We start from the raw sequence: 21,791 nt of genomic DNA, 5'->3' as shown, positions 1-21,791 counted from the left end.
ATACATGGAAACACACTGGTAATCAGACAAAGACAGACACAGGGATACATGGAAACACACTGGTAATCAGATAAAGACAGACACAGGGATACATGGAAACACACTGGTAATCAGATAAAGACAGACACAGGGATACATGGAAACACACTGGTAATCAGACAAAGACAGACACAGGGATACATGGAAACACACTGGTAATCAGACAAAGACAGACACAGGGATACATGGAAACACACTGGTAATCAGATAAAGACAGACACAGGGATACATGGAAACACACTGGTAATCAGACAAAGACAGACACAGGGATACATGGAAACACACTGGTAATCAGACAAAGACAGACACAGGGATACATGGAAACACACTGGTAATCATGGAAACACACTGGTAATCATGGAAACACACTGGTAATCAGACAAAGACAGACACAGGGATACATGGAAACACACTGGTAATCATGGAAACACACTGGTAATCATGGAAACACACTGGTAATCAGACAAAGACAGACACAGGGATACATGGAAACACACTGGTAATCATGGAAACACACTGGTAATCAGACAAAGACAGACACCGGGATACATGGAAACACACTGGTAATCATGGAAACACACTGGTAATCATGGAAACACACTGGTAATCAGATAAAGACAGACACAGGGATACATGGAAACACACTGGTAATCAGACAAAGACATACACAGGGATACATGGAAACACACTGGTAATCAGATAAAGACAGACACAGGGATACATGGAAACACACTGGTAATCATGGAAACACACTGGTAATCAGACAAAGACATACACAGGGATACATGGAAACACACTGGTAATCAGACAAAGACATACACAGGGATACATGGAAACACACTGGTAATCATGGAAACACACTGGTAATCAGACAAAGACATACACAGGGATACATGGAAACACACTGGTAATCAGACAAAGACATACACAGGGATACATGGAAACACACTGGTAATCAGACAAAGACAGACACAGGGATACATGGAAACACACTGGTAATCAGATAAAGACAGACACAGGGATACATGGAAACACACTGGCAATCAGACAAAGACAGACACAGGGATACATGGAAACACACTGGCAATCAGACAAAGACAGACACAGGGATACATGGAAACACACTGGTAATCAGACAAAGACAGACACAGGGATACATGGAAACACACTGGTAATGTAAGGAAGCAGACACAAGCACAATGTCATAGACAAAACATGTAACCATAGCAATGTCTTCTACTGATCATTTGATGAAGTTATGTTATAGCAACACTAGCCCTTTCCACTGTTTACCTTTGCATAGGCTGACACAAACCCCGGCGTTCTACAGTATATACTTTTTTGCTTTTCTAAAACGCACACATACACATTCAAACTCGTCTAGGCACATCATCTGAATGTAAATTACACCTGTGAACAGTTTAAGAGTAGAATCATGTGTCTGATTGTAAATATTTCAATGGTATTACAGATTATGTAAACACTACTGTATGTATATTTATGTAGAACACATATCTGACTATGTGGTACCTCTTCCTCACAGAGGAAACGTTTTATTGAACAATAAAGTTTTATCCTGCTCATTCATTGAAAATGTCATTCCTTTTTCCCCACCTTTGCATAATTATAAATTAAATAATACAATAATAAATATGAAATCATACAACAAACTGGGCAAATAATTAAATAATGTCAAAAATATATGGAAATGTTAGAAAAAGTTTCTAGTGTTAGAAAACGTTTCTAGTGTTAGAAAAAGCTAAGGCTTCGAACACAACGATAGTCTATTTGCATTTTGGGACACCGAAAATGAAACGCTGCGTTTGCCTTACAGCATTGCGTTCAAGAGGCAGTTGCAGTGCGTTCATATGTTGGATTTATCGAACGTATGCGTCAAACTGTATGCGTGGGCGGCTTGACAGAAATGGGAGCAGAAGGTGAACGTTGAACTTTTGATGCATACATATCCAGATGATGCTGCGTACTATTTTGCGAAAATTTACTGTCGGTGTGTTCGAAGCTTAAAGTATTACCTGGAGTCTAATAATATACCAATTCATCTCCCCAAGGGCCAGTGAAGAGTCTGAGGTAGGACAGCTAATGAGTTCATGATTCACCTCAGATGATTCTGTGCAGTCTGTAATTCCATTGTCAACCACACAGGGGGCAGCAGAGACAAGCTGATCAAATTTGCACTCTTCGAGTCTACCAAGAGGAGTTTTTTGTCTGGCTTTTGTAGATGACATTTTTTTAAATTTTGGCCTGGCAACAGTCAAGTCCATCAAAGTAACACATGCCAATCTGAATTTAAGTATCTTACAAAAGACCTCCCTTCAGTCCCTCTTATGTTCTGCCTTCCTAAGGTTCACAAATCACTAGAGAAGTCACTTGGAGACCTATTGTAGCATGTGATGGGAGTTTAACTGAACCTATTCCCCATTGTGTTGGCAATTGCGTCCTATAGTGACGCAATTGCCCTCATACTTGACAGACACTGGCGATTTCATTAAACCACTATCTTAACTTGAAATCGGTGATAACTATTTGGATATCGCTCTCATCACCCTACATGATGTTTCTTTAAATACTGTACTAATGTACCGCATGACAAAGGACAGGAGCCTTTGAAGTTATTTTTGGAACAGAGAGGAACAGAGAGGAACAGAGACGGGGCACAAAGTCCTCTACACGTTTGTTGCACCTGGCGACCTTCCTTAAGTACAATAACACATTTTCTTCTAGACTGTTTCTATTTACAAAATCAGGGAGCGGCTATGGGCTCCATTCTCTCTCCTGACTATGCATGACCATGTGTGTGTTATCTGGAAGACATGATCATTCAATAGCCCTTTCTCCCAACATATACTTATGTGAAAATGATATATTGCTGATGGGTTTCTCGTTTGGAAGGGTCCCCTCAATGTGTTTGAGGATTTTCTCGCTTAATGATATTATTGTCTATCACGTTCACAGCCGAGATTAGTCATAGAGAGATGTCTTTCCTCGATACCCTTGTGCACCTCGACTCAGGGCCTTTGTCCACCACTTTGTATACAAAGCATCCAGACAATAACTGTATCCTACATGCTCTAGTGCGCATCTGATAGAGGAATTCTAAATTCCTTTATGTTTAATTGCCAAAACCAATTCGCACTCATTTCTAATTCATTAATGAATTGTAAGTTCATTAATTATGCATGAAGTAGATTGAGACCAGTCTTAAAAGCCAAAAGTAACAGCGTTTATTACAAGAGAGTACTCCCGCATACACATTTTTCCACAGGTTATAAACTGAACATGACATCATCAGTTTCCGCCCCTCTCTCCGATTCTCACAAGAGCCTTTTGTTCATTAGGTCTGGAACAACTCCCAGACATTTCTTATCTGTCTGACAAGCCATAGCCTCGCTTCTCCGTTAACTGCCCAAGAGGCCCAGACAATTAATTCGTTCTGCTTACATTTTCAGTAACAACTTAACCAATAACTTTTACTTTTCATACCATAACATAATAGTATTAGAATAAATGGTTCTAATCAATAATGTATACATAATTAATCATCTAAACTATAATTTCCTCTAATAGCATCCCACATTTGTGAAGAAGGGATTTACCGTTCACACAATTTCTGAGACTGAAAAGCATTTGTACTGGTAAAACAGGCTATGGAAATGTATAGTCCGTTTGAGGATTCTCTCAGTAGAGTATCTACCATTGAGACCTCAACCAGAAGGGATAAAAGTAAAATGAACCACTGAAATGTGCTCATGGCTGATCCTGCTTGCCAAAATATTTTTCTTTGACCCTCCTCTCTTTTCACAGGGCCAGGAATGTCAGGGACTTCATTTTTCGGGCTGACACTCGTGTCCCGCCCGAAAATATATGATGGAAATAGGTGATGGAAGACTGGAACGAGGTGACTGGCCAAAGCTGTAGGGATTCCTGTTAAAAAAAGTGAGCGTATTTAGCATGCTCTGCCACTGGCAAACAAGACACTATGAAACAGTTCCTCACATGAAGCTCTTCTAGCATCATATACCTGATCTCTTGTCTGTGTTGTAAGGAGAAATTACCCATAATCCCATATTGCATATAATTTCTCAGAGGCCGGTCACCCCGTCTCCTTCATGTCCTTCTGTGTTATACAGCAGATGAAACATTCACGTAGGGGTGGTCATCTTCAACGTAGTCTTCTCCAGACAAAATGCAGGTGGATGTTCTATTTAAAAACTCTCCACCCATCAGGCATGAATGAAGAATATTGCCTGTTATTGGTGTTCGATAGCCCCATCTAGTGGTATCTCTAGCTCCCTACTCTTTTTTATTAGATTTGTATTGCAACAGTAATAACAATATTACACATCAATACAGTGACATTCCTGTGAATACAATGATAAAAATAACATCAGGCGAACCCACCCACCCCCCAAAATAATAGAACACCAGGCGAACCCCCACCCCCAAAATAATAGAACACCAGGCGAACCCCCCACCCCCAAAATAATAGAACACCAGGCGAACCCCCCACCCCCAAAATAATAGAACACCAGGCGAACCCCCACCCCCCAAAATAATAGAACACCAGGCGAACCCCCCACCCCCAAAATAATAGAACACCAGGCGAACCCCCCACCCCCAAAATAATAGAACACCAGGCGAACCCCCCACCCCCAAAATAATAGAACACCAGGCGAACCCCCCACCCCCAAAATAATAGAACACCAGGCGAACCCCCCACCCCCAAAATAATAGAACACCAGGCGAACCCCCCACCCCCAAAATAATAGAACCCCCAAATAATAGAATCATTCATATGTGACAAGGCAATGAGACATTAACAGGCATTCAGAGACATGAATTCAGAGACATACATTTTTAAAGTTTCTTTTAAATTTGAGGGGATTTATGAAATTGTGACAATTCAAGGGAAAAAAAATACAAAATAAGGAATTACTCCACCCCATTTACATATGTGAATATAACATTTGGCCAAGAGAATAATAATGTTAATAAAATAGTTATGATCTGAAATGACAAGTAAAGGCTTTAAGTCATTTACTCCCAAATCCTACACTCCTGTGTTATTTATTCTGTCTAAGGAAACGTTCACATGGTGTATGTAAAGGCATTAAGTCATTTCCTCCCAACTCCTACACTCCTGTGTTATTTATTCTGTCTAAGGAAACGTTCACATGGTGTATGTAAAGACAATCATTAATTATATTCCTTTGTCCACTTTTGTATATTTTGTATATAATCTAGATCATTCTACTGTACTAGGTAATGATTCATATCCTTGAAATAGAAGCCAGAAGTGTCCCCGACCATTTCCACTGATGAAGGCCTGAGGCCGTTTGTGTTTTGTTTTCTCCTTTTTATTTATTCACTTTTGGCACTATGATTTTTTTGGGCACCATGATGTTTTAATAAACATCTTCATTTTGCATTCAAGCCTCAGTTTTTGATGATTATTATTTTTCGACAGTGTCCAGGTCTGCATCTCTCCCAGTAGCCTTATTTTGACTCCTATGCAGCTGGAACAGACACTAGTGGCCTCATCATTTATGAACCGGGAAGGGGACATAAAGCTATGGTTAGAGGTTAAAGCCTCATGTCGTCCAGATGAGTTAACTCTTTGCGTTCTGACATAATTCATTCACTGTCAATGGACAAGTTAGCAACACTGCGTTGGGTATGCCACACTAGGCTGCGGTGCTTTCTGTGTTCAACTACTGCGGTGGTACAGACGGAAGTTCATCAGTCTAGCCAGTTAGCTAGCAATCTATCTACAAAGCTAAACACTTTGCTAGATAGATTAACTAAGAAACTGCCAGCACCTAGCTTCCACTTTCAACTGACCAGGTAATCCAATCCTATTGGCAGTGTGTTTCCATGCCGCATTTTTTAGCATGGAGGTCCTGGTAGCAATCGGTGCTTTGGTCGAATACCACATGGGACACAGAGACATCGAGCATAACCATCTCTATGCTGCAAACCGTTCTGCAGCAGCCTAGTGAAGCACGTGTGCATCAGGTATGGAAAATGCGAACTAGTCATCTGCAAAAAACGACGTAAGGCAAACCTCTAGTGCATTTGGTTGACTATTTGGGAGCATTATTTTTACGCCCCGTTTACACATTGCGTTTCCCGCAAAATGGTACGCAGCATCATCTGGATATGTATGCAATAAAAGTTAAACATTCATCTGCTGCTCCCATTTCTGTCAAACCTTCTAGGCATACAGTTTGATGCCTATGTTTGATAGATCCAACGTATGTATCACACAGAACGCACTGCTACTGCCTCTGCAACTGCAATGTTGCAAAGCAAACGCAGCGTTCCATTGGAAATTAATGTACTTCTGATGTACCAGAAAGCAATTCACTGTCGGTGTGCTCGCGGCGTTAGAGTTATAAAAATATGTTTGGTGTTTCCAACTTCAAAACACTAGGTGACAGCATAGGCCAACACACAGTTTGCGCGAAGCAGGACGGTAACGTCATAAGCAACACAGCTCATTATACTCATGTAATACAGTTGTACGTAAAATATATATTTTTATACTTTGTTTAAAGTTTCCACTAGAGGACGGTCAGAAGTCAAAGATTGATGCCTTGGTACTTTGATATCTAATTTCTTTGAAATGTCAGAAAGGACAGTATAACTACTGGATGAACAGATGAGAACACATTGAGGCACAACATCTTCACAGAATTTTGCTAAGCAAAGTCCACATATCGCCCTTCTTTATCTGATTATAAAACCATTAATATGATGTGACGTGTGATAAAGTGACAACAGTGATAATTCATAGTATAGTATAGTATAGTATACCTACTTAGTATTGTAAAGATAGATGGTTCATTACCGAAATGTCTGCTCTTAAGGAAAATGTCATCGTTCAGTCTGTCCTATCCTATTACTTTATCATGTACAGTTGAAGTCTGAAGTTTACATACACCTTAGCCAACTACATTTAAACTCAGTTTTTCACAATTCCTGACATTTAATCCTTGTAAAAATTCACTGTCTTAGGTTAGGTAGGATCACCACTTTATTTTAAGAATGTGAAATGTCAGAATATTAGCAGAGTAATTTATTTCAGCTTTTATTTCTTTCATCACATTCCCAGTAGGTCAGAAGTTTACATACACTCAATTAGTATTTGGTAGCATTGCCTTTAAATTGTTTAACTTGGGTCAAATGTTTCAGGTAGCCTTCCACAAGCTTCCCACAATAAGTTGGGTGAATTTTGACCCATTCTTCCTGGTATATCTGAGTCAGGTTTGTAGGCCTCCTTGCTCGCACATGCTTTTTCAGTTCTGCCCACACATTTTCTATAGGATTGAGGTCAGGGCTTTGTGATGGCCACTCCAATACCTTGACTATGTTGTCCTTAAGCCATTCCATTGTGCATTTGGAAGACCCATTTGCGACCAAGCTTTAACTGATGTCTTGAGATGTTGCTTCATGTAATGCTCCGGGTGTCGTGGGTGTGGAGTCAAACGCAGGAGACAGAGAGTGCAATGATGTGCTCTTTAATTGTACCATCGCACCACAGGGTGCTCACAATAATCACGGCCCCAAACACGGTGAATGAAAAATGTACAACTGAAAAATGCACGACCAGGAACTAACACGTTCCTCTACTACCGAGCCGAAGGTTACAATGAATAATCCCGCACAACAACCAGGCGGGCCGGCTGTCTAAAGAAGCCCAACTAATCATCACAAACAGGTGCTACCAATAAACATACAAGGAGGGGGAGGAAAGACAATCAGTGGCAGCTAATAGGCCGGTGACGACGAGCGCCACCCGACCGGGAAGGGAAGCCACCCTCGGTCGGACTCGTGACACTTCAATATATCCACATAATTTTCTGCCCTCATGATGCCATCTATTTGTGAAGTGCACCAGTCCCTCCTGCAGCAAATCACCCCCACAACATGATGCTGCCACCCCCGTGCTTCACGGTTGGGTTGGTGTTCTTCGGCTTGCAAACCTCCCCCTTTTTCCTCCTATCATAACGATGGTCAAACAGTTCTATTTTTGTTTCATCAGACCAGAGGACATTTCTTCAAAAAGTACGGTCTTTGTCCCCATGTGCAGTTGCAAACCGTGGTCTGGCTTTTTTATGGCGGATTTGGAGAAGTGGCTTCTTCCTTGCTGAGCGGCCTTTCAGGTTATGTCGATATTGGACTTGTTTTACTGTGGATACAGATACTTTTGTACCTATTTCCTCCAGCATCTTCACAAAGTCCTTTGTTGTTGTTCTGGGATTGATTTGCACTTTTCGCCCCATATTACGTTAATTTCTAGGAAACAGAACACGTCTCCTTCCTGAGCGATATGACGGCTGCGTGGTCCCATGTGTTTATACTTGCGTACTATTGTTAATACAGATGAATGTGGTACCTTCAGGCATTTGGAAATTGCTCCCAAGGATGAACCAGACTTGTGGAGGTCTACCATGTGTTTTCTGAGGTCTTGGCTGATTTCTTTTGATTTTCCCATGATGTCAAGCAAAGAGGCACTGAGCTTGAAGGTTGGCCTTTAAATACATCCACAGGTACACCTCCAATTGACTCAAATAATGTAAATTAGCCTATCAGAAGCTTCTAAAGCCATGACATCATTTTCTGGAATTTTCCAAGCTGTTTAAAATGTATTTAATTTTCTGACCCACTAGAACTGTGATACAGTGAATTATAAGTGAAATAATCTGTCTGTAAACAATTGTTAGAAAAATGACTTGTGTATTGCACAAAGTAGATGTCCTAACCGACTTGCCAAAACTATAGTTTTTTAACAAAAAATGTGTGGGTGGTTGAAAAACAAGTTTCAATGACTCCAACCTAAGTGTATGTACACTTCTGACTTCTACTGTATTTGGTTCCTTCTTAACACTCTTCATTTCACTAAAACAGTAGTCTCTGCCTGCTTATGTCACTAGGATGATGAATGCAACTTCATACTCATACAGTTCAAATGTCATTACCTCCTTCATATTATTAATTACCTTGTCCTCTAACATTTTTAGGGCAGTTTCTCTCGCCATCCTGAGTGAAATTATTTGGGTTGAGGAGATTATCTTGTGCCACTTCATTCTCCTTGACCTTTCAGTTCAGTTAAGTCAAACCAATTATCTGCTCATTATTATTACCCAGAAGACACTTCAGTGGGGAAAGACATACTTTCTTCCAAAATATTTATGCCCAAGGTAAGTCAGACGACTCTGGTAAATGTTTCAACTCACGTATTTTATTTTTGAACGTAAACGGCACGGTGCTTTGCAACTTTTGCAAGTTTCTATTAAGATGTCAGTCAAGATCCTGTAGTAAAACTGGAACAAATCCCTTCTTCCATAGTCATTGTGACATTCTTTGTCAGAGCTCCTACACATGCGCCAGATGCCTTTGAATGCTTGATGACAGTAGCTTTCAGGGACTCTTCTCTTGTGTCAGAAAAAGGCTCAGACTTGCAGAAGACCGAGCTTTACACCCAGAACTTATTGTATAAGAACCATTTGACATTTACATTTGACATTTTACCAGAAGCTCTTATCCAGAGGAACTTACAGTACACATAAAACATTGCGTATTTCAGCACAGTTTATTAACATAGGCCTAAATTGTGCAGCTGCAGGGTCAAAGTGAATATTGTTTAACTTGCTTTGGCACAAGAGAGGGATAATTTACAATCCAAAACAACCACGCAACACCATCTATCCCCCCAGACCCAATTATTCACAAGACACAATACAGTGGCATTGCTGGGCTCTGGCTTAATTGCTGCTCCCCATTACATTAAAACCCAAACCGCAGATACGATGGGATGACTCGGCTTCTCAACTAACACATCGTCACACAATGTTGTTGAACAGCGTTCTCATGGAAACCAATGATTCTTGCCATATGGTTAAAAACCTGTAAAACAAACACCCATTAAAACTGTGTTCAGAGTTTAGCTTATTAATAATACTTAAAGTTGGATGAAGTGCAAAGAAACATGCAGAATGAGTTGTCACTTTTGACGACCCATATCAAAGATTTTTCCTAACTCTTAGTGTATTATGGCTTGCTTGCCTTCCTAAATGAATGAACAAAAACACCTTGAATCTCTGACTTGTACCAAAAAAGAGAAAGAAGAATGTTCCCTCATTATTTCAACAGACTTTATCAAAGTGATCACGTGTTTTATATCTAAGAACAGTCATTGAAACACAATGGACTGTTTGCCATACCTATGCTTGACAAAGCCACACGGACGCCCCCTCCTCTGTTCGTTAAAAATTAGCCCTGATTCACATTCAGAGCACTTAAGTAAAATGTTCCCTGCTTGACAGCTATGGCCTGCGACTCATGTTGTTTCCCCTGTGATTTCTGTGCCTACTCCCTCTCATCTCCATCCTTTCAAGGCCCTAACTGATTCTGTAGTATGTCAGCGTAATCCCAGGCATGGTATGTCATAGTACTTACTTTATAGCAACGTGACAGTCCTTTCCAGGAACTTTTAACAAAATACAACAACAACGCTTCCTGTTTCGCTCTGGGGGGGGGCTTCAGGCCCTGAGTTTGTACATCATGCTGCACAGCTGACCTCAGACCTCTGTAGCTCAGGGGAGGAGAAAACACACAAGGAACAGGGAGGGAAACAAAATAAATTGGAGAGAAAGAGGTTGAAGAGAAGAGAGAAGAATACACATTTGGTGGATGCCAGTTCTCCTGCACATTGGCTAACTGGGCTATCTGCATTGTGTCCCACCCACCACCCGCCAACCTCTCTTTTACGCTACTGCTACTCTCTGTTCCATCATATACGCATAGTCACTTTAACCATATCTACATGTACATACTACCTCAATCAGCCTGACTAGAGCAGTGTTTGTAGCCAGTGCTTTTACTGTTGTTTTATTTCTTTACCTTCCTATTGTTCACCTAATCCTTTTTTGCACTATTGGTTAGAGCCTGTAAGTCAGCATTTCACTGTAAGGTCTACACCTGTTGTATTCGGCGCATGTGACAAATCAACTTTGATTTGACTTGATTTGATATATTTGTCCTATTTCACGCATCTAAAAGTGCTAATTACATTTTCCAGGAGTTCTTATCCAGAGGACCCTCGGAGAGCAGTGTATGCCATTATCAAAAAGGAGGGGAGGGTAGAGAGGAGAGGAGAAGAGAGGAGAGGGGAAAAGACGAGAGGAGAGGGGAAAAGACGAGAGGAGAGGAGGAGAGGAGAGGGGAGGGGAGACAGGAGAGGGGTGTGGAGGAGAGGAGAGGAGAGGAGAGGAGAGGAGAGGAGAGGAGAGGAGAGGAGAGGAGAGGATAAGAGAAGAGAAGAGAAGAGAAGAGGAGGGAGAGGAGACATACTGGAATAGAGAGGAGAGGAGAGGAGAGGAGAGGAGAAGAGAAGAGAAGAGAAGAGAAGAGGAGAGGAGAGGAGAGGAGAGGAGACATACTGGAATAGAGAGGAGAGGAGAGGAGAGGAGAAGAGAAGAGAAGAGGAGAGGAGAGGAGAGGAGACATACTGGAATAGAATAATATAATAGAATCCCTGATTTGTCTCTGATTTCCTTTCACAGAGTTGGATGCACCAGACTGTTGCAAACTGTAGGCTGAACAAACTACTCAAAGTATGATCAAATATGATACTGTGTTTATTTGTTAAAATTACTCTGCTCACCCAGTTATGGATGACAGGCCGTCATTGTTAATATAAAAATGTTCTTCACTCTGTTACCTGATTAAATAAAGGTTTTAAAACGTATTAAAATAGTTACAGTATTTAACATATTCTGTGAAATTCTCCTTTCAGACCCCATCTACTTTCTGTCAGTGGGGATGAATTCCGTCCCAGTGGCATTGACTACATTCATGTCTTGTCATGTCAAGACTACATGACATAAATCAACCAAGGTAATACAGTTCATTCAGATGGAAAACTGCTGTGGTAAAAACATCTCCAGTAATCAGTATTACATAGAACCCCAGAAAGACAGCACAAGCTGCATCCATCAAATCCCCTTCACAATGTTCCGTCTCTTCAAGAACCACTCGACATGGGCTCGGGCTCCCTAGGTGAATGCAGTGCTGTGGCCATGTGATGGAGCAACTCTGACAATGAGGGCTGCGTCTTTAGGTCAGTGCAATCCCATCAAAGTGGAAGAGAGCACCTGGAGACAAGATATGGTTTGATGAAGGCTTCAATCTTACCACAGACTCAGATGTCTCCAGGATGATGTGTTCCACCTGTGCAACTTTAAGTGTGCGTGTGTGTGTGGGGGGGGCGTGTGTGGGGGTGTGTGTGTGTGGGGGGGCGTGCGTGTGTGTGGGGGGCGGTGTTGGGGGAGGGGGGGGGGTGGGGAGGGGCGTGCGGGCTTGTGTGGGGGGCGTGCGTGAGTGATTGTTTGGAAAGAGTACCTGATCGCAGCGAGACATCAATGATACGTTTGGTGAAGGATTTTACACCACGGAGGGTTGGAAGAGGGTCAAGGTGACATCTGCGACCTTTGCTGCTTCACAGTGTGTGTGTGTGTGTGTGTGTGTGTTGCATGTTCGTGGGAGGAAAACCTTATTTTTCTTGAGGCAGAGAGTGAAAACCCTGTTTTCATGTTCAACCTCCGCTGTTCCTAAGAGCTCAGTTTCTCACAAAGCAGCTCAATGTTCCTCCACACAGACTTCCTTTGATGTCTCCCAACCTCTCTTTTTTTCAGCAATTATTTTCTGCATCTTCTCGACTAACTTTGGTATCTTCCTCTAAACAAATAATTCTATGTATACGTGGGAGACAAATGGCAGCACGGGTGATACTGTAGCTAGTTCCTTCCGCATCCCAGACACTATTATAAGAAAATAACAAACTGACAATCACGTATTCTTTATGTTCGTTGTAATGTCTTTGGTGTGTGACCTTAGTCTAGACCAGGGGTGGGCAACTCAAGGCCTCAAGGGCCTGATTGGTGTCACACTTAAAAAAATAGAAATAGAATTGCATTCTTAACTGAAGATCATGATTAGGTGATTATTGGAGTCAGGTGTGTTCGCTGGGGCTGGGGCAAAACTGTGGCACTAATCAGGCCCCCGAGGACTGGAGTTGCCTACCCTTGGTCTTGACAAACAGGCTGCTAGAAAACATAGGTGTTACAGTTTATCCTAGAAGGAACAAGAAGATTACACAAACCCACTGGTTCCAGGTCATCTATAAGTCTTTGCTAGGTAAAGCTCCACCTTATCTCAGCTCACTGGTCACCATAGCAACACCCACCCGTAGTACGCGCTCCAGCAGGGGTATTTCACTGGTCATCCCCAAAGCCAACACCTACTTTGGCCGCCTTTCCTTCCAGTTCTCTGCTGCCAATGACTGGAACTAATTGAAAACATCACTGAAGTTGGAGACTTATATCTCCCTCTAACTTTAAGCATCGGCTGTCAGAGCAGCTTACTGATCGCTGCAGCTACACAGCCCATCTGTAAATAGCCCATCCAACCAACTACCTACCTCATCCTCATATTTGTTTTTGTTTTTCTGCTCTTTTGCACACGAGTATTTCTACTTGCACATCCTCATCTGCACATTGCTAAATTGTAATTACTTTGCCACTATGGCCTATTTATTGCCTTACCTCCTTACTTCATTTGCACACACTGTATACAGATTTTCTATTGTGTTATTGACTGTACGTTTGTTTATCCCATGTGTAACTCTGTGTTGTTGTTTTTGTCGCGCTTTATCTTGGCCAGGTCGCAGTTGTGAATGAGAACTTGATCTCAACTGGCCTACCTGGTTAAATAAAGATGAAATACATATATATATATTTTTTAAATAAAAACACAATATGAATTACAAATAGCTAATGTTCTGTGGGTCTAAGCTGTCTCTTCAATGATAGACCCAGGGGCTTAGACAGGGATGGGGGGCAGTTGAGGTGTACGTTGAGCAGGTGCCTGAAGGGTAGGATATCCGTACCTCAGCTAGAGATTAGCAGCCTGCAGCTTATCAACACTGAGTTGTTATCATATATTGTAAGGTCTCTACGGCGATTCAGTAATTCAGTCTAAGCTGCACTTTGCAAATCAAAGACTCTGTGTCTCTCATGTCACACACTCAGGGCTGATGTCACACTCAGTCAACCTTCTGTGGTGTCGAATGCATGTCAAAATGGGTATCAAATGGATTTTCATTCCTTGTAGAGATCCTCTTCTTGTTGACTGTTGGCGTGTGGTTGAGTCAACCACTAATATATTGAATTGTTTTAAGATGGTCATACCATGGATCATTTAGGAATTTGATTTCAAATTACAGGACCCCTTTAGGTATCAAAAAATATTTACAAATGATTTGATAAATATTGAATTTGGCCTTTACTACTATAGCCCATACAAGCCCATACAAGCCCATACAAACCCATACAAGCCCATACAAGCCCATACAAACCCATACAAGCCCATACAAGCCCATACAAGCCCATACAAACCCATACAAGCCCATACAAGCCCATACAAACCCATACAAGCCCATACAAGCCCATAGAAGCCCATACAAACCCATACAAGCCCATACAAGCCCATACAAACGCATTGAATAACACATTGATAAATGGCAAAAAAATATAGTGCAAAAATAAATCATAAGGAATAAGGTTTTGAAGTGCCTGTCTTATACATGTATCTTTTGTCCACATATTTAACCCCCTATTTTTGTTGGAACAAACCTAGCTCCGTACTTCCATTTGTTTGTATTGGTTACCGTCAGACGATTCTCATGGGAGAACACCATTGTGTTCGTGAGAGTCTCCCCTTTTCATGGTGGGGTCAAATTAGTTCGTAGCTCAAACCACAGGAGGCTGCTGAGGGGAGAACGGCTCATAACCATGTGTGTGGTGTATTTGATACCATTCCACTAATTCTGCTCTAGTCATTACCACAAGCCCGTCCTCCCCATTTAAGGTGCTACCAGCCTTCTGTGGATCAAATGGTTCGGACACGACAGACAGAAGTTGACACATCAGCATTACTGACTTCCAATGAGTACCATGACACTTCTAGGGGTCGTAGAGCAAAACAGCGAGTCAGTTTTGTAGGCCAAACCACTTGGAACCTACAGACGTTTTGGTGAGAAGACCAATCAGAAGGGATGTCTCACGGTCTGACAGACACAACTGTAGCCCGGCCACATTCCACCGCCGGACCGACATTGATTGGATGGAGACGCAGCCCATGCAAAAACATAAACTGACAGACACAACTATAGCCCGGCCACATTCCACCGCCGGACCGACATTGATTGGATGGAGACGCAGCCCATGCAAAAACATAAACTGACAGACACAACTTGATTCCACCGCCGACCGACATGATTGATGGAGACGCAGCCCATGCAAAAACATAAACTGACAGACACAACTGTAGCCCGGCCACATTCCACCGCCGGACCGACATTGATTGGATGGAGACGCAGCCCATGCAAAAACATAAACTGACGGATTTTGATGGGGATTTTTGTAATCGTGTTTTTTTGATTGACTCACGGCTGCATCAATAGACTCTTAAGGATTAATGAGAACGAGCCAACCTTTTGATACAGGATGCAGTAATGAGTATTAAAACTGTCACCTGTGATAAAACAAAGGGCAATATGGTAGACAGCATTCAAAAGTTTAACCGTAGTGGCTGCTACATTCAGGTACAGTTGAAGTCGGAAGTTTACATACACTTAGTCATTAAAACTCGTTTTTCAACTACTCCACAAACTTCTTGTTAACAAACTATAGTTTTGGCAAGTCGGTTATGACATCTACTTTGTGCAATACACAAGTCATTTTTCCACTTATTTCACTTATAATTCGCTGTATCACAATTCCAGTGGGTCAGAAGTTTACATACACTAAGTTAACTGTGCCTTTAAACAGCTTGTTTAAATTATGGCATGGATGTATTTCAAGGCCTTCCTTCAAACTCAATGCCTCTTTGCTTGACATCATGAAAAAATCAAAAGAAATCATCCAAGACCTCAGAAAAATAATTGTAGACCTCCAAACAGTCTGGTTCATCCTTGGGAGCAATTTCCAAATGCCTGAAGGTCCCACATTAATCTGTACAAACAATAGTACGCAAGTATAAACACCATGGGACCATGCATCCGTCATGCCACTCAGGAAGGAGACGCGTTCTGTCTCCTAGATATGAACGTACTTTGGTGCGAAAAGTGCAAATCAATCACAGAACAACAATAAAGGACCTTGTGAAGATGCTGGAGGAAATAGGTACAAAAGTATCTGTATCCACAGTAAAACGAGTCCTATATCGACATAACCTGAAAGGCTACTCAGCAAGGAAGAAGCAACTGCTCCAAAACCGCCATAAAAATGCCAGACCACAGTATGCAACTGCACATGGGGACAGAGATTGTACTTTTTGGAGAAATCTCTTCCGGTCTGATGAAACAAAAATAGAACTGTTTGACCATAATGCCCATCCTTATGTTTGGAGGAAAAGGGGGAGGCTTGCAAGCCGAAAAACATCATCCCATCCGTAGGGCGGAAGGGTAGCCTAGTGGTTTGAGCGTTGGACTAGTAACCAGAAGGTTGCAAGTTCAAATCTCTGACTTGACAATGTACAAATATGTCATTCTGCCCCTGAACAGGCAGTTAACCCACTGTTCCTAGGCTGTCATTAAAAATAAGAATTTGTTCTTAACTGACTTGCCTAGTTAAATAAAGGTACTTCTTTTTTTTTTAAAGCACAGGGTGGCAGCGTCATGTTGTTGGGGTGCTTTGCTGCAGGAGGGACTGGTGCACTTCACAAATAGATGGCCTCATGAGGAGGACAATTATGTGGATATATTGAAGCAACATCTCAAGACATCAGTCAGGAAGTTAAAGCTTGGTCGCAAATGGGTCTTCCAAATGGTTCTTCCAACTTCCAAAGTTGTGGCAAAATGGCTTAAGGACAACATAGTCAAGGTACTGGAGTGGCCATCACAAAGCCCTGACCTCAATCATATAGAAAATGTTTGGGCAGAACTGATAAATTGTGTGTGAGCAAGGAGTCCTACAAACCTGATTCAGTTACACCAGCTCTGTCAGGAGGAATGGGTCAAAATTCACCTAACTTATTGTGGGAAGCTTGTGGAAGGCTACCTGAAACGTTTGACCCAAGTTGAACAATTTAATGGCAATGCTACCAAATACTAATTGAGTTTATGTAAACTTCTGACCCACTGGGAACGTGATGAAAGAAATAAAAGCTGAAATAAATAATTATTATTCTGACATTTCACATTCTTAAAATAAAGAGGTGATCCTAACTGACCTAAGACTGTGAATTTGAACTAGGATTAAATGTCAGGAATTGTGAAAAACTGAGTTTAACTGTAGTTGGCTATGGTGTATGTAAACTTCCGACTTCAACTGTAAATGGTGTTACCATAGTCAAGAACTGGCAGGAAAGTTGACTGTACAATCTGCTTCCCATTATTTAGAGAGAGGCAAGATCTATTTAAAAAAACATATTTTCTTTTTAACTAGTTCATCAGTATGTTTTTAAAACGTTAAATCCTCGTCAATCCAAATGCGGGAACCTGATCGATGGGACAACCATTCAATTAATACATATGTAGTCCATCTGAAACATTTTTGCAAGAATTAGACAACAACATGCATTTAGTCTTGGCCACATTAAGTACAAGTTTTAAATCAACCGGGGCTTTCTGTAAGGCATCAACATCAGATTTCAGCTCTAGCACCTGGTCTAGTTGGATTAATGGCATACGTAAAAGTATTGTCTGCATACAGATGAATATTACAAGTTTTAGCAGATAGACCAATATTATTTATGTAACTAGTAAAGAGAACCGGTCCCAGTACCGACCCCTGTGGTACACCTTTCCTAATATCCAGGAAACTAGTCTTAACACCATCACAAATCACACATTGTGTCCTGTCTGACAGATCCTTCTCAAACCACTTGCAAGAAGTCTTAACCAGGCCTACTTCAGTCAACCTTTGAATTAGAATGTCATTGTCAACAGTATCGAAGGCCTTGGAAAGGTCTCTAAATAAGGCAGCACAATGCTTTTTAGGATCTCATCATTATAAACAAGCGTAGTAGCTGAAAAGGTGCTATGCCCAGCTATAAAACAGGACTGGTTCACATTAAGAATGGAGTGAGAAGTAAAACAAAAGTTGTCCAGGGATTCTAAAACTTTGGAAAGGCAAGATCATTTGAAAATTGGACGTTAGTTATCTAAGTCAGATGGATCTCCTCCTTTATGTAGGGGGAGGACGTGCCGGTTTCCAGATCTTAGGGATAACACCAGGAACAATTGTCGAGTTAACGGCACATGTAAGGACCGGCGCTGGAGATGAGAAGCAGGTATGGGGAGTCAACATTTAATATAGCCCAGACATTGAACAGGACAGGACCAGAGTCAGCATCGGGTAACATAACGACATACAAACATTAATCCTAAACCTGGCAACAGAGCTTGGGAACAGACAGATATACTGTAGGGGAGGTAATGACACAGGTGATTAAGTCCAAGTGAGTCCAATAATTTCTGATGCCCGTGACGGGGGAAGGCAGGTGTGCGTAGTGATGGTGGCAGGAGTGCGTAATGCTGGGGAGCCTGGCGTCTTCGGGTGCTAGGGAGAGGGCTCGGGAGCAGGCCTATCAATAATGGTTCAGCAATTAGTGGGGCAGAGAGCTGCATTAAGAAGGGATCAAGTGAACCAATCCTTATGGATTGTTTTAACATCAATCTTTTGCAAAGCACTTAGTACATCATAGACATTCCAAATGTTTGAAATTAAAATTAAGTATGTGAGTCTGTTAGTGCATCATTCTCTACAATCTGTTTAGAGGTGACTAAAAGACTCCCTCTAGTGGAGTTCGATACATTTTCAGAGACGATCCTTTCAAACAGGTGGCCAGCTGGAGGTTATTAAATGATTATTAAAAGCACCACACATTTCTATTTTGTCTAGTACTGGACCAGAGACTGTCAAAACCTGATGGGTAAGGAGTGGCTAGAGTTAAAAATATTTTTTAAAAGACCACTTTCCATGTCTTTGGGAAAACCATGGGTGAAGAGGAAATTCCTCAACTCCTGGAGGACAGTGATCATTCATTGTTAAAAGTCATTAAAAAAAAACATGTTTCAGTACTTAATCTTCATCAAGGTTTTTCCCATTTCACTTCAGTCAGTTTACTCCTGGATTCGTGCATCTTGGCTGGAGAGTGAAGCAGTGGCAGTGATCACTTCCCATTTGGGGGGAAATCAGGATAAAAAGACCTCTGACGCAAACGTTTTAACCAGTTCACATGCATAATGTAGGGACATTTCTGGTCTAAGCATGACTGGGAAATTAACACCTACCAAACAACGTTTGCCATAAAATTACACAATATATGTCCCAACATGTTTTTAAAAAAATGGGTCATTACAGTGTTATGACCACATTATGACAGGTTATGACAAGTTATGTCACGTGTTATGACACTGGGTGTCAAGTAAAGCGTTACCAAAATGAACACATGAACTCCTGCTGTATCTATGAGTTTATACAGGCTGGGAAATCGTAAACATTCCCTTTAGACAGCTAGTAAGCTGGAGCACAGATTTGGTGCATAATTACAGTTTTAAACAAAGTTGTACTAGTAAAAGCAAAGCAGCCCCAATATGATAAATAAGAACATAGTCTACGTGCGAGAAGTACTTATTACAGAGCAGTTTGCCCAGGCGACTGTAGGCGGGACGGATCAAAGCTAAACACTGCAATTATCTGGTGGGTTCTGTTGGGTTTGAGTTGTGGAGGATGTAGAGGCTGTGGAGGCTGGGACAGCACAGTACACCATGTCACCTGCTGAGTGGGGAGATGAAAGTAGTAACATCAGAGGGTTGCAACATGGTTAACACCAGCTCATCCAACCATTCGATGGCGCGTGCGTGTGTGTGTGTGTGTGTGCGTGCGTGTGTGCGTGTGTGTGTGTGTGCGTGTGTGTGTGCGTGCATTCAGTGTGGTTGTGTGTCAGAGTGCATCAGCGTGTAAAATCTGTTTCTGCCTGCTTGTGTCTAAAGAACCAAGAAGAACATGTCAGTTTTAGAAACAGCCCAGATGGTATCTGCCTGGGGTCCTTTTCCCCACCTCCACAGGATATTAGTGTTTAGCTCAGCAGGGATCAGGGCTTCTGTGGCATATGTTTCCAATGAGGTCTACAATACAGAATAGAGACCAGAGTATTCCACAAATCAACATGTTTGATTTGCATGGCACAGAAACACTGCTATGTGTTTAAACCAAAAAGAAATCTGTCTTGAAATCGAGTTAATACAAAGTGGTAATGTACTCACAGTCTTGTCACTTGTGTCTGGACTATTTTCCATCATTGGATGTAAGGAGCTTATCTTTCAATTTGGCATTCTTTGTTACATATTTCAGTTTCTCAGCTCCATGTGCAGAGCTCTTTTTAGGGATGTAAATGCTCAGTTGTGCTACATTTTAGCATATCATCGACAGCCATTTCGAGTCTTCGGTTTTAGCTGTTTGAGTTGTTGCATCTTTGAGGACTAAAAGCTCATGAGCAGCTTTAATGCTAGAAAGACATCCAAACCCCAAGGACATTAGAGAGTGTGAAAACTGTTGCTAACCGGGCAAGCTTTAAAAGAATATTCAAGTATGTTGTGTCTAAACCCAAGGTTATTTAGAATCCACAAAAACCACAAAAACCACAAACACAGGCAGGAGGTTTTCAATTCTCTTTTTACAAAGGGGGTTTACAAGATATTAACAGACAGAACAAAACACAAGGACAGGCCCGGGAACACACTCACACCACATTCATGACAGAGTTCATCTTTGGCTGGATGCCATCACGGTCCGAGAGCTGTCGTCGTCGTGGTCTCGTCCATGGCTCACCGGCTGGGTTCCAGTCGAGAGAGAGAGGAGAAGCTGGATCAATAACATAATCACTCGACAATGTAGCAGTACTTCACTCAGACAAGATTGCCCAAATACAGTATCAATAAACTGGCTGTACATATGTCAGTGCGTGTCTCTCTCTCTGTTTTCTCCCTGCTTCCACTACACTAGACTGCTGCTAAGCCTAGCATCACTGGGGCCAGAACACCAGGGGACCCACTGGTCAGCCAAATGCTCAATTTAAATTATTATGACAACAGAGAAATAGCACAAAAGCCATTAAAAATAACTGGTCCATGGGCCTCCTGCTGTGTCATATCTCAAAAAGACATATAATTGATGTTATTATTATTTATTTTTAAATTTCAACCATCCCACCCAAATAAAAGATGGCCCGGACCTTCTGGCATTTCACAGAACTGCCAGATGGCCAATCTACCCATGGAAAGGGATGACGGCAGGGAGGATGGCTGTTTATTTTGATAATTGGATTCTCATTTTGTAAGTGCCAAGGAGCTTGCATTTGAATGAAGAGTCAACAAGGCACCATGCAATTGTGCCAGTCTAATTGTTGCTAGGCGAGAGAGAACCCCTTGCCAGCCAGAGAACACAGTGACAGAGGTAACCTAGGGTTGTATCCCATATGTCACCCTATTTCCTATGGGCCCTGGTCAAAAGTAGTGCACTGTATAGGCAATAGGGTGCCATTTGGGATGCAGGGGGACAATGCTAGTCAGTCACAGAGGAGTCTCTCTCTGAGATCGATAACATCCTGCCAACATAAAAGTAATCGCGATAAAGTCCTCATAAAAACAAATCACTCCACAGCCA

The sequence above is a fragment of the Oncorhynchus nerka genome, linkage group LG1 (genome assembly GCF_034236695.1).
Source record: "Oncorhynchus nerka isolate Pitt River linkage group LG1, Oner_Uvic_2.0, whole genome shotgun sequence".
Lineage (NCBI taxonomy): Eukaryota > Metazoa > Chordata > Actinopteri > Salmoniformes > Salmonidae > Oncorhynchus > Oncorhynchus nerka.
The sequence above is the reverse complement of the archived record's forward strand: the minus strand, read 5'-3'. Positions refer to the sequence as shown.